The sequence below is a fragment of the Anomalospiza imberbis genome, chromosome 6, assembly GCF_031753505.1.
Source record: "Anomalospiza imberbis isolate Cuckoo-Finch-1a 21T00152 chromosome 6, ASM3175350v1, whole genome shotgun sequence".
NCBI lineage: Eukaryota > Metazoa > Chordata > Aves > Passeriformes > Viduidae > Anomalospiza > Anomalospiza imberbis.
This window is the reverse complement of record NC_089686.1, coordinates 33,616,950-33,626,183: the sequence shown is the minus strand read 5'-3', so window position 1 is coordinate 33,626,183 and position 9,234 is coordinate 33,616,950. Positions and strand designations below refer to the sequence as shown.

The following is a 9,234-nucleotide window of genomic DNA, read 5'->3' as shown; positions in this document are numbered from 1 at the left end:
TGGGATGTGAAAGGTTTTAACAAGTGGAGTTGGTGGAAACATTTCAGGGTTCAGCAGCATTTGTGTGTGTATTTAAAGTCCCAGCGCAGCTGCCGGGTGGAGGCACAGCCGTAGGTACGGCACGTTTGCTGTACCTCCGGTGCTACCAGACCACTGCTCAGCAAATGAGCCGGGCAGGGGGCTCTCCATGGAGCCCTGCTCTCCCCGCAGGGTTTATCTGCCTCCCGGGGAGGACAGAAAGTGCAAGCAATGGCGATATTGACAAAGACGGATGGGGTCTGCTTGGCCCATGTATTTTGTAATTTCTACATGAAGCCTTTCACATGTGGGCCTGGGAGAGCTTTACAGGTATTTTGGGCACTTGGCAAATATATCTGTACCTATTCCACAGGTTTTAAAACCCTGTTAGAGATACAACTGCCAGGTAAAGGGGATTGATACATCTGCACAGTATCGCAAAAAGAACTGCAAAAATAATTCAGGACTCCTGATACTTTTTCTCCTGTCATAGTTTCCAGGCAACAGCAAATATTTCTCCTGAATACTCTGGATGGGCAGATGCCAACGTTGATTCACAGGAAAAGGATGTAGCCACGCAAGCCATAGAAATGTTGTTTGGGATGGTAGCCACGGCCCCTAAGGAGACATTAAGCAGTATGGAACAAACGCCAATGAAGCTCTTAAAGCTCTTGCTGTGTTTGCTATAAAGAGATTTCTTGAGCAGTGTTAGGTGGGAACCTTTGTGATTTACCTTGATTACACCTATGTGGAGGGAATATACTGTGTTTCACAGCTCTGGAGATGCTGCTAGGGCTTTTGAGCACTAGCAAAATTCTGGTTTACTGAGAAGTTACAGTCACAAGATATGAGGAGAGCTTTTGTTTAAAAACCTTTTGTTAAAGGCCCACAGCAGAGCATAAAAGGTGCACTTCTGCTTGGAAAAAGGATGGCAGTGAAAATGTACAAAGAGGCTCCCTGTTTATTTTCTCTGTGACTCAGATACTCTGTGCTGTGTTCACAAATAACCCCGTTTTCCCCCATTATTATACTTACAAACTTATAATGAGATTGAAAACCTGAGAACAAACCTAATTCACCCTCTCTTCAGGGTGCCCAGCCGAAAGAGCTAGAAGAGCTGAAGAAAATAATTTTCCTCTTTTAGGTAATGTGGGCTTTAGATTCATTGACTGAACTTGCTGACCAAGATATTTTCTTTCTTCCAGCAGTTTTTCTGACCAGAAAAACACTTCCAATGTGGATGAAAACAGAACCGGGGATGTTTTGAAAACATGCAAAAGTTTGTTCCAAAAGTGAGCAGTTGGTAAGAAATTGAGGGTAGACAGCTGGGGGAGGCCAGTGGTCCACAGCCTGGCCTGTGGGGTTATCAGTGTGTCATCCAGATTGGCAGGGACTTCTAGTGAATCATTCAGACCTTCTCTTTTACCTGTGACAGGACTGAACTCCCTATTCTCAAACCACCTCTCAGGCAGAGGGAGTTGACTCTTGATAGCCTTGAATGCCTCCAGCACCGAGGTGTGCACAGCATTCCCTTGTCAGGGAGTTTCAAGGCTCAGGCAATTTTAACCTCTCTATATGTAACCTATACTGAACCTGAATGTCTCCTACAGAGGTTTGTGGCCACTAACATTTTGTCCCTTTGCCTTTGATTAACAAGACTGGAGCCCAACTTCCAGACAAAGTCCCGCAAAATGGCGCGTGTGGTTTTACCTTTCAGCTTTCCTGCCAGCTGTTCTCTTCTCCAGCCTCTTCCCAGGGAATGTGATTTTCAAAACATTTTCATGCTTCTCTTTGCATGCCTGCTGGAAATATAGGATGTCCTAGACCCACCCTGCACTTTAATTTCAGTCTGGCTCTGCACTTGGTGATGCTGTCCTGCCTTTGGTTCTTGAGATGGTAAATTTAACCTTCCCAGCCTAATGTGGGGTGAGGTCAGGGGAAAAGCACATGTCAAATTATACTGGTTCTGCTAGGAATACAATGGGAATCAGAGTTCCACAGCATTGTGCTGCCAACCAGGGCTCTGCCCCATTACTGTGGGGCGTCCTGGCTCCCCTCACACAGCCTGGCAGTGGTGGGTGCCTGATTATGCAGAGTTTATCCCCAGTGGGTTGCATCTGTGATTACGTGTGCATACCTAATAGCTAGTAACTAGCTCTGATATTAGCTCTGTGCTTCACAGCACCCAGGGTCCCTGGGCTGTCACCCCACTGTCAGGCTGGAGCAACCTGGGGCCCCCACCAGTACGCTCAAAGGGAGCCTTACTCCTGCCCTTTGTTTTTCCTCCCTGAAGGAGAGACATTATTCCCTGTCCCCAGGGAACATCAGCTTTGAAACATGGAGCTGATTTGTTTCCATTTACCATTATCTTGGTTTAAGTAAATTACAGCGCTTAACAGTGGTCATAAAATTATCTGGCTTCAAAAAATTCAGCTGTAGAGTTTGGTCCTGTGGCCTCCCTGTGGCCTCCCTGATCAGCTCATTTCCAAGGGGCCAACATGCACTGGGAAAAGAAACAGTGTCTCCTTGTTCATCACAATGGTCATCTCCCCATTGTATCAGCAGCTGCCTTGCCTAGTGCTGGTCGCTTCAGAAAAGTACAGCAAGCCTTTCACCATGCGCTGCTTCACCCTTCTGAATAACTCTGCCAAGGTATTTAAATCAACCAGATCATCCACCATCCCTCACCAGTGGCCACCACATCACCAACATTTCAGAATCAAGTTCTGCCCTGGAGAGGAGGCTCCTTGACAAAGCAGTGACGATCCTCACTGAGGGATTTTGGATCACCTCTGGGTATACTGCAAGTAAAATATTTTCTCTTAACATCTGCCTCATCTGGAAGCTGATTGGCAGGCTGGCTGGTTTTAGGAATCACTCCTGACCTTGACCTGTGTTAGGATTTCAGCAACAAGAATCTGGTTTCCAATTGTGGTATTGTATGGAAGGAGGATAGACCAGATGCCTAGTGTATCCAAATAAAAAACCCAAACCAATAAAGTCTTATTTTTGTTGCTGAAACAGAAACTATGAATCTAAATACCCATAAGGAGTAGATGAGCTGGACAAACAGCAATATCAGACAGACATTGTTCTAGCAATGCACTTTATTTCTGTTGGTGAGTTTAGGTAGTGATGTGTCTCTTCATTTAAAAACTGGTAGATAGCAAGGTCCAAGATGACAATTTATATAATTAGAATTTCAAATTAATATATTATGCCCCATTTTCTGGTACATAGAGATTAACTGTGAAAAGACCAGAGCTGGCAGAAATGCGGATTTCTTCAATTTTTGCATATCTTTCTTTGTGCTCCTGCTGGTAGGACTAGGACTGCCATGACTCTTTCTCACAGGTGGCAATAAAAAATGATCGGAGTCCAGCCTGTTCCTCTGCTTCATCTAAGTAAAACACAAAAAGTGGACAAGAAACATGAATGCTAAAATGTAAAATCCAGTCCAGCTCCAGGTAAAGGCAATGTACTAACTCCTTTTCAGTGCTCTCTGACACACGGAATTGGTCCTTGAACTGCTATCATTTGGTCTGCTAGTAAAACAAATCATAATGTTCAATATGAAATAGACCAGGAAGAGAAGAAGAAACTGCAATTCAGCAGTAAGCATCTGAGCAGTGTGGAAACAAGTGCTGGTGGGGGCTAGAGCCTGCAAATACAGCCAAGGGCCCCTGACTCACAGGCTGTGCTAGATTTCAGGTGATTCCCAAATGCAATTTGGAATGAGGGACAGGGAAAAAAAAACCTGCTCTAGAAACTGACTGCATTTTGTCCAGTACTCAACAGCTGTTTTGGATCCTGCTTTGTAAAAGATTAAATAAAATTAAAAGAAAAAAAGAAGAAAAGAAAAAAAAAGGAAAAAGAAAAATAAAAGAGTGAGTGAAATTGAGATCGGGAAAAGAAACTAAGAGTCCCAAATAAACATGTTTTTGATGGAGGAACTGGGTTTTTGCACCCTAGCACTGTTTGTACTTTCAGATTGTCAGCAATCTGTAGCGTGCTGAGCATGACAGTGTGGTGGAAATACCTATGAAGCAGTGAGAGCATTATCAAGGTACTGTACCAGGAAATACACCGCTTTCTTTCCTACTTCATGCACGATACTGTGATTAAACCCAACAGCACGCCTCACCATAACATGTGCCTTATCAGCCCCACTATCTGATGACAACAGCACCCTCGGGAGACCAGACTGACATCATCCAAAACCTCAGTAGTTCAAGACTGAAGTATGTAGCTACTCTGCAAGCTGTGCTTGACTGTGTTGATCTGTTTGTACTAAACTTGCAGGTACTTTGCTAGAGGAAAAGGAATATAAAAATCAAGCCCAAACAATGTTTCTGAATGTTCCTGACAGGCTGTCATGCTATTTAGCAAATGAATGCAGCAAGCAAAGGAGGTTTTTGTCCTCAGCAAGTACCACAAGTCTGCTCCACAGCTTTCTGTAGCTTTGAGAGAGGGAAGAAAAAAAGGTCAAACCGAGACATTGTCACTGCCTTGAGGATGGTATGGAGACCCACTCCCAAATTCAGCTGTGTGTGGCTGTGAGGTTTAGGTTCATCCTGTACCACAAACAGGGGTCAGCTGTTGATCCAGGCGGAGCTCTGAATCTCCAGATATTAAACTTCATCATGGCTGGTTCATTGCCAGTCTTCTTGTTTGGTTACTGCTGGTTCACCGAGGCAAAGCATACTGGCCCTGGCCTTCTGGCCTCCTCTCTATAATTTAAAATGAGAATTTCTACAGTCACAAAAATAAGAAACAGAAAATAGAGTAGGCTTTTCTTGTGTAATATTCAGCAAACTTGTCTGATTTTAATTTGTTCTCCCTGTCCTGAGTTCTTCAAAACACCTTCTCTCATTTACGTCAGCATAGATTTACCACACCCCAGTTATTTCAGACCTGGATAGCAGCATGGAAAAAGATTACCAGTCGTCTGGAGCTGCTTCCTTATGCCTTGGACAAAAGAAGATCATATGGGACCATATTCATTCAAGAACTGCCTTTGTATTGGTACAGCACCTAGCACTAGTGAGCCTACTCCTTCTTCAAGTTCCCTGTGCTACAAAATTGTTCTTAAAAACACCCCCTGCGTTTAATGTTTGGGTTTTGGTTGGTTTGTTTTTAGTTGCAATGCAAGCTTTCAGAGGGAAATCAAGCCAGATTTAAATGCTGAACGCATGCATAGCACCCAAAGTAGGGCCATCCAGCGCACGGATGCGAAGTGTCCATTTACAGCCCCCGCGGAGCCCAGCGCCCCGGGCCATGCGCGGCTCGGTGAGCCTTGCTGCCTGCTGTGACCCCGGCGGAGGGAGGGCCCCCGGGCCCTGGAGGACTCTGAGATGTCCCCGCACCTGCCACATGGATTTGGGGAGCTGCTTTGCAAAAGACACCTTGTCTTCCAGGACATGCTCACTGCGCACTCGCTGCTGCCGTGGAGTGCTGGTTTCTTTCCCTCCCATCACACCTGCCTGCCCGGCAGCGCAGCTTGAGTAACCAGTCAGGTTATGAGCGTCAGCTCCTTCTGCGATGTGCAAAGGACTGAAAACCAGCCCGCAAAAGGAAAATACAGGTGCTTTTTATTTTGTTGTCTCAGTGAAGGCTTGGCTCAAGGAATGGGCTGCAAAGACGACTGGTGGAAATAAGACTTACCTTTTAAGACAGAGCATTAGATAAATCCAGCTGTGTTGTGGGATTGCTGGAAGCCTCCCCGAACAAGTCTGGGGAACTTGTAGTGGTTTTTGAGGCATAGTGTTATTGTCTATTTTGTTGAATATATTTCTTTGTCTTGATGAACTTTAAGGAACACAATGTGCCATAGGAGGAAGACTTACAGAAAGACTTGATTAGAAAATGGAATAATTTTAAAATTTCTTCTACAATACTTTCCAAAATATTCCTATTCTGAAGCACACTTGCTTTTTTCTGCCTGATGTATACACCCCGGGCTCTTACCCGGCTCTGCTACATTACTCAGTTAGTGCTTTAGTTAATTTACTTTCATCGTTGCTAAAAATACTGTAAAAACCCACTTTTAAATAAACGACACAGTGGAAGGTTGTTGAGGTCCGGGGTTTAGTAAGAAATACAGGTGGGATTTTTCAGGTTTACAGACAGCTTCTGGTCCCACTCCTGAGGAGGAAGCGCTTTTGAATGGCTCTTGTGAAATATGCTGATGGTCTGAGCATCCACATCATCAACTCCCCATGACAATTGCCACTGATTGACCACTTGCTGGCTGTCTCCGCTGCAGCCCAGGAATGGATGAGTCATGGAAACAGAATTCCCCTTCACCCTGGCTGCCTCCCAGGCCCTCTGGGGGACTGCATTGACAACAGAGAAGGAAAGTCAGCACTGCTTTTTTTGACACCGTGAATCATTGATCAAACAAAACTCTTCTGCTTCTACGGACTTGATATCAAGGCAATGGTTTTCATTACATAGTAAGAGAACACTCTCAAATAGTGCTGGGCACATTATTTTGTGTAGAAAATTGATTCTGTGCTACTTCAGGCCAGAAAAAAATGTATACCTACATGCTAGAAGCTTTATCAGAAGATGCTGAAAACTATTTCTATGCTTAAGTGCAGCAGTATTTAAATACTGGTTTTCATTTTCGAATGATTTTCTGACATAGGGTTTGGTTGCATTTTAATAATCTCTAAATGGAACAACCCTCTTGGGGAAAAAAAGAAAAGACAATAAAAGAGAAGGAAATTAACAGATTAAGCCCTGGGTGCTTCCCTGAATAGAGAATTACTATTTAGGTGGGGAAGGAGGTTCTGTTCCACGAGGAAACAAAATTATTTTTATTTGAGTTCTGCCTGGAACATTACTCAATATTCACATAACTCTGCTACTGCAGCTCAGATATAAATACCAATGGGCCCATACAGCGAGGTATTCAAAATTTCCCTCGAGGTATTCTCAAATGGGAAAAAAAAAACACATAAAAAAGTGTAAAGGGATTTTTGTCTTGACACCAGATGTATGGTGGGAGAAAGAAGTGCAAGTTCTGCCTTAATGCAAGCCCTTTGCCTTGAAAGGAGCTTTTCAGGTGTTGTCAGCCCTGCCCAAACAGCACACACACGGCCTGAGCACAGCTGTCCCGAGGCAGGGCTGGTGACTGTGTGGGATCTGTGTAGGTGGGTCAGGCCAGCACCTTCCTCCTTCATTCCTTCCCTCCCCCCTCCCTGTCTTTCCCTGTCCTTCCCTCCAAGGTGCTCGCCAGGATGTTTCCTGCAAAATTTCCATGTCTCAGGGAGTAGCGGTGCTGGAGTTTGTCCTGGCTCTTGTGGTATGTCAGGATCCGGTGCTGCTGGGATCCAAAGCACCACTGAGATGCTGTCTGTGACTCAACACCAATTGGATGTTTTCAGCTCACGTGCCTGTGGTGCATTGACGCACTTGGATTAAACAACAGGGTATGGAAATGAGAGCTGTAATAGGAATTGTACCTTGTGTTCAGCATCAAAGTCATAAATAGATCTTACTAGAGAACCCCCAGTGCAGACAACCCCAGCTCATCACTCCTGCTTTTCAAATGGGGGGTGGGAGTGTCATGGCCCCTGCCAGTTTTCCCTTGTGGGAAATGCATCCTTACTTGCACACTGGAGATAACTTTAGCTGCAGGTGCTGGGAGAAGTGTCAGTGCAGTGGTGCCATGCTTATGCCCATCAACTGTAATGGGAGGGTCTGGTGACACCTCAGCCATTGCCCCACTTCTTCCTGAACTGGGCTTTTGGGAGCTGTGCTACTCCATGCACCGGGGCACCAAGAGGTCGGGAATGGGATGTCCTGGGTGTTGGTAACCACACTGCCTCTCACCTCTTGTGATTCTGTGCTGCTGCAGAGGCTACAGCTGCTGGGACAGGGAGGTGGCATGGCATGGCTGCGGGGATGCCCTGGCTTTCATCAGGGTGAGCAGTCTGATCTGCCTCAGCAGCCATACACATTCTGCCTCACTTTTGCTTTCCAAAACAATCATATCTGGGAGGAAAGTGGAGCTTCTGCCGCAGACACGGACAAGGATGTACTGGTTTAGACCAACAGGCCATCTAATCTGTGAATCTTCATTCAGCCAAGCTGGGTGCTTCTCAAAGAGACCTTAAGCCTTCCTGGATCTGTGCTATGTTATCCCATGGAGAGTGCTGGGAAAACAGTGACTTAACATGGAGGAGTTCAAGGAAGGGCAATGAAGAAGTAATGATGCACTGGGAACCCTTCTGGTGGAAAGGGCCACAGTTTTGCAACGCTGCCCTTTGGCGGGGCGTTACCCACATTTCCCAGCCTGGCAGATTTAGATTGCTGCACTGGTCCTTCCTGAGGTCACATCTTAAACCCTCTCAGAGACTGCAACCACTGCAGAAGCCCAGTGCATTTGTTCAAGGGGTAATCTCCGTGGGGGCACATGATGCCCATGTCCCTCCAGGAAATTAGTCCTATGGCTCATAGGTTTCTGGGTGCAGTTTTGGGTGTTGGTTGGTTCCCATAAAAAATGGAATGGCCCACAATTGGCTGTAATGAGCGTCTGACTCTCCCTGCTGCACTGCCGCAGCAACTGGCAGCAGGAATGTATGCTGGAACACCCTTGCTGGAAAAGGCAATGTCTCTGCAGGGACACTGGGACACACCGGAATACCGGAAACCCCTGCCAGGACTGATCTGAATTTGCTGGTTTTCCTGTGCTACTTCTAAAGCCAAATTTTGGAGATAGTCAAATTTTGTGGGAAGAAGAAGTCTGGTCCCAGGATGAGGGAAACACTGAAAAAGATTTCTGGCTGTGCCACCTTACTAAAAAAAAATCCATACAATTCCTCTACAGCACTGACTAGCTAAGCTGAGAGACACTCCTGTGAACTGGTGATTACCATAAGGGAGACAGGGCTAGAGTCAGGCTTTGCTCCACAAAGTAGTGGGGACCAGTCTGAAAAAAGGATCAAATAATACCCAACTCCACAAAGCACTTTGGAATCATGTTGTGGTTTTGATTTGGTTTGTAACTCTTCATGAAAGCCAAACTTACAGATAAACTTTAGAAAGAAAGATCTGCTAAGTGTTAAAAGAAAACTTTTTAATACAAAAGGGTACTCAAGTTCAAATTGGATCAAACTCTTGTTTCATTCTAGGAATCACTGTGATTAAGGAAGGAAAAAAAAAACAACAAGAAGAACCCAATGTGACAGTACTTTGCAAAATCCCAGA

At 45.3% G+C, this 9,234-nt stretch overlaps 1 long non-coding RNA gene across 2 annotated transcripts; it reads left to right on the top strand.

Annotated features, from left to right (window-relative positions):
• The first annotated feature begins 222 nt into the window (after positions 1-222).
• On the top strand, positions 223-4,491 carry LOC137475664 (uncharacterized). Of its 2 annotated transcripts, none has more exons than XR_011000013.1 (4): positions 223-424; positions 512-730; positions 1,224-1,321; positions 4,009-4,491. It is a non-coding gene; the product is annotated as an uncharacterized lncRNA (long non-coding RNA). The 2 variants fall into 2 exon arrangements; XR_011000014.1 differs by having other exon boundaries at positions 230-348.
• Positions 4,492-9,234: the final 4,743 nt, after the last annotated feature.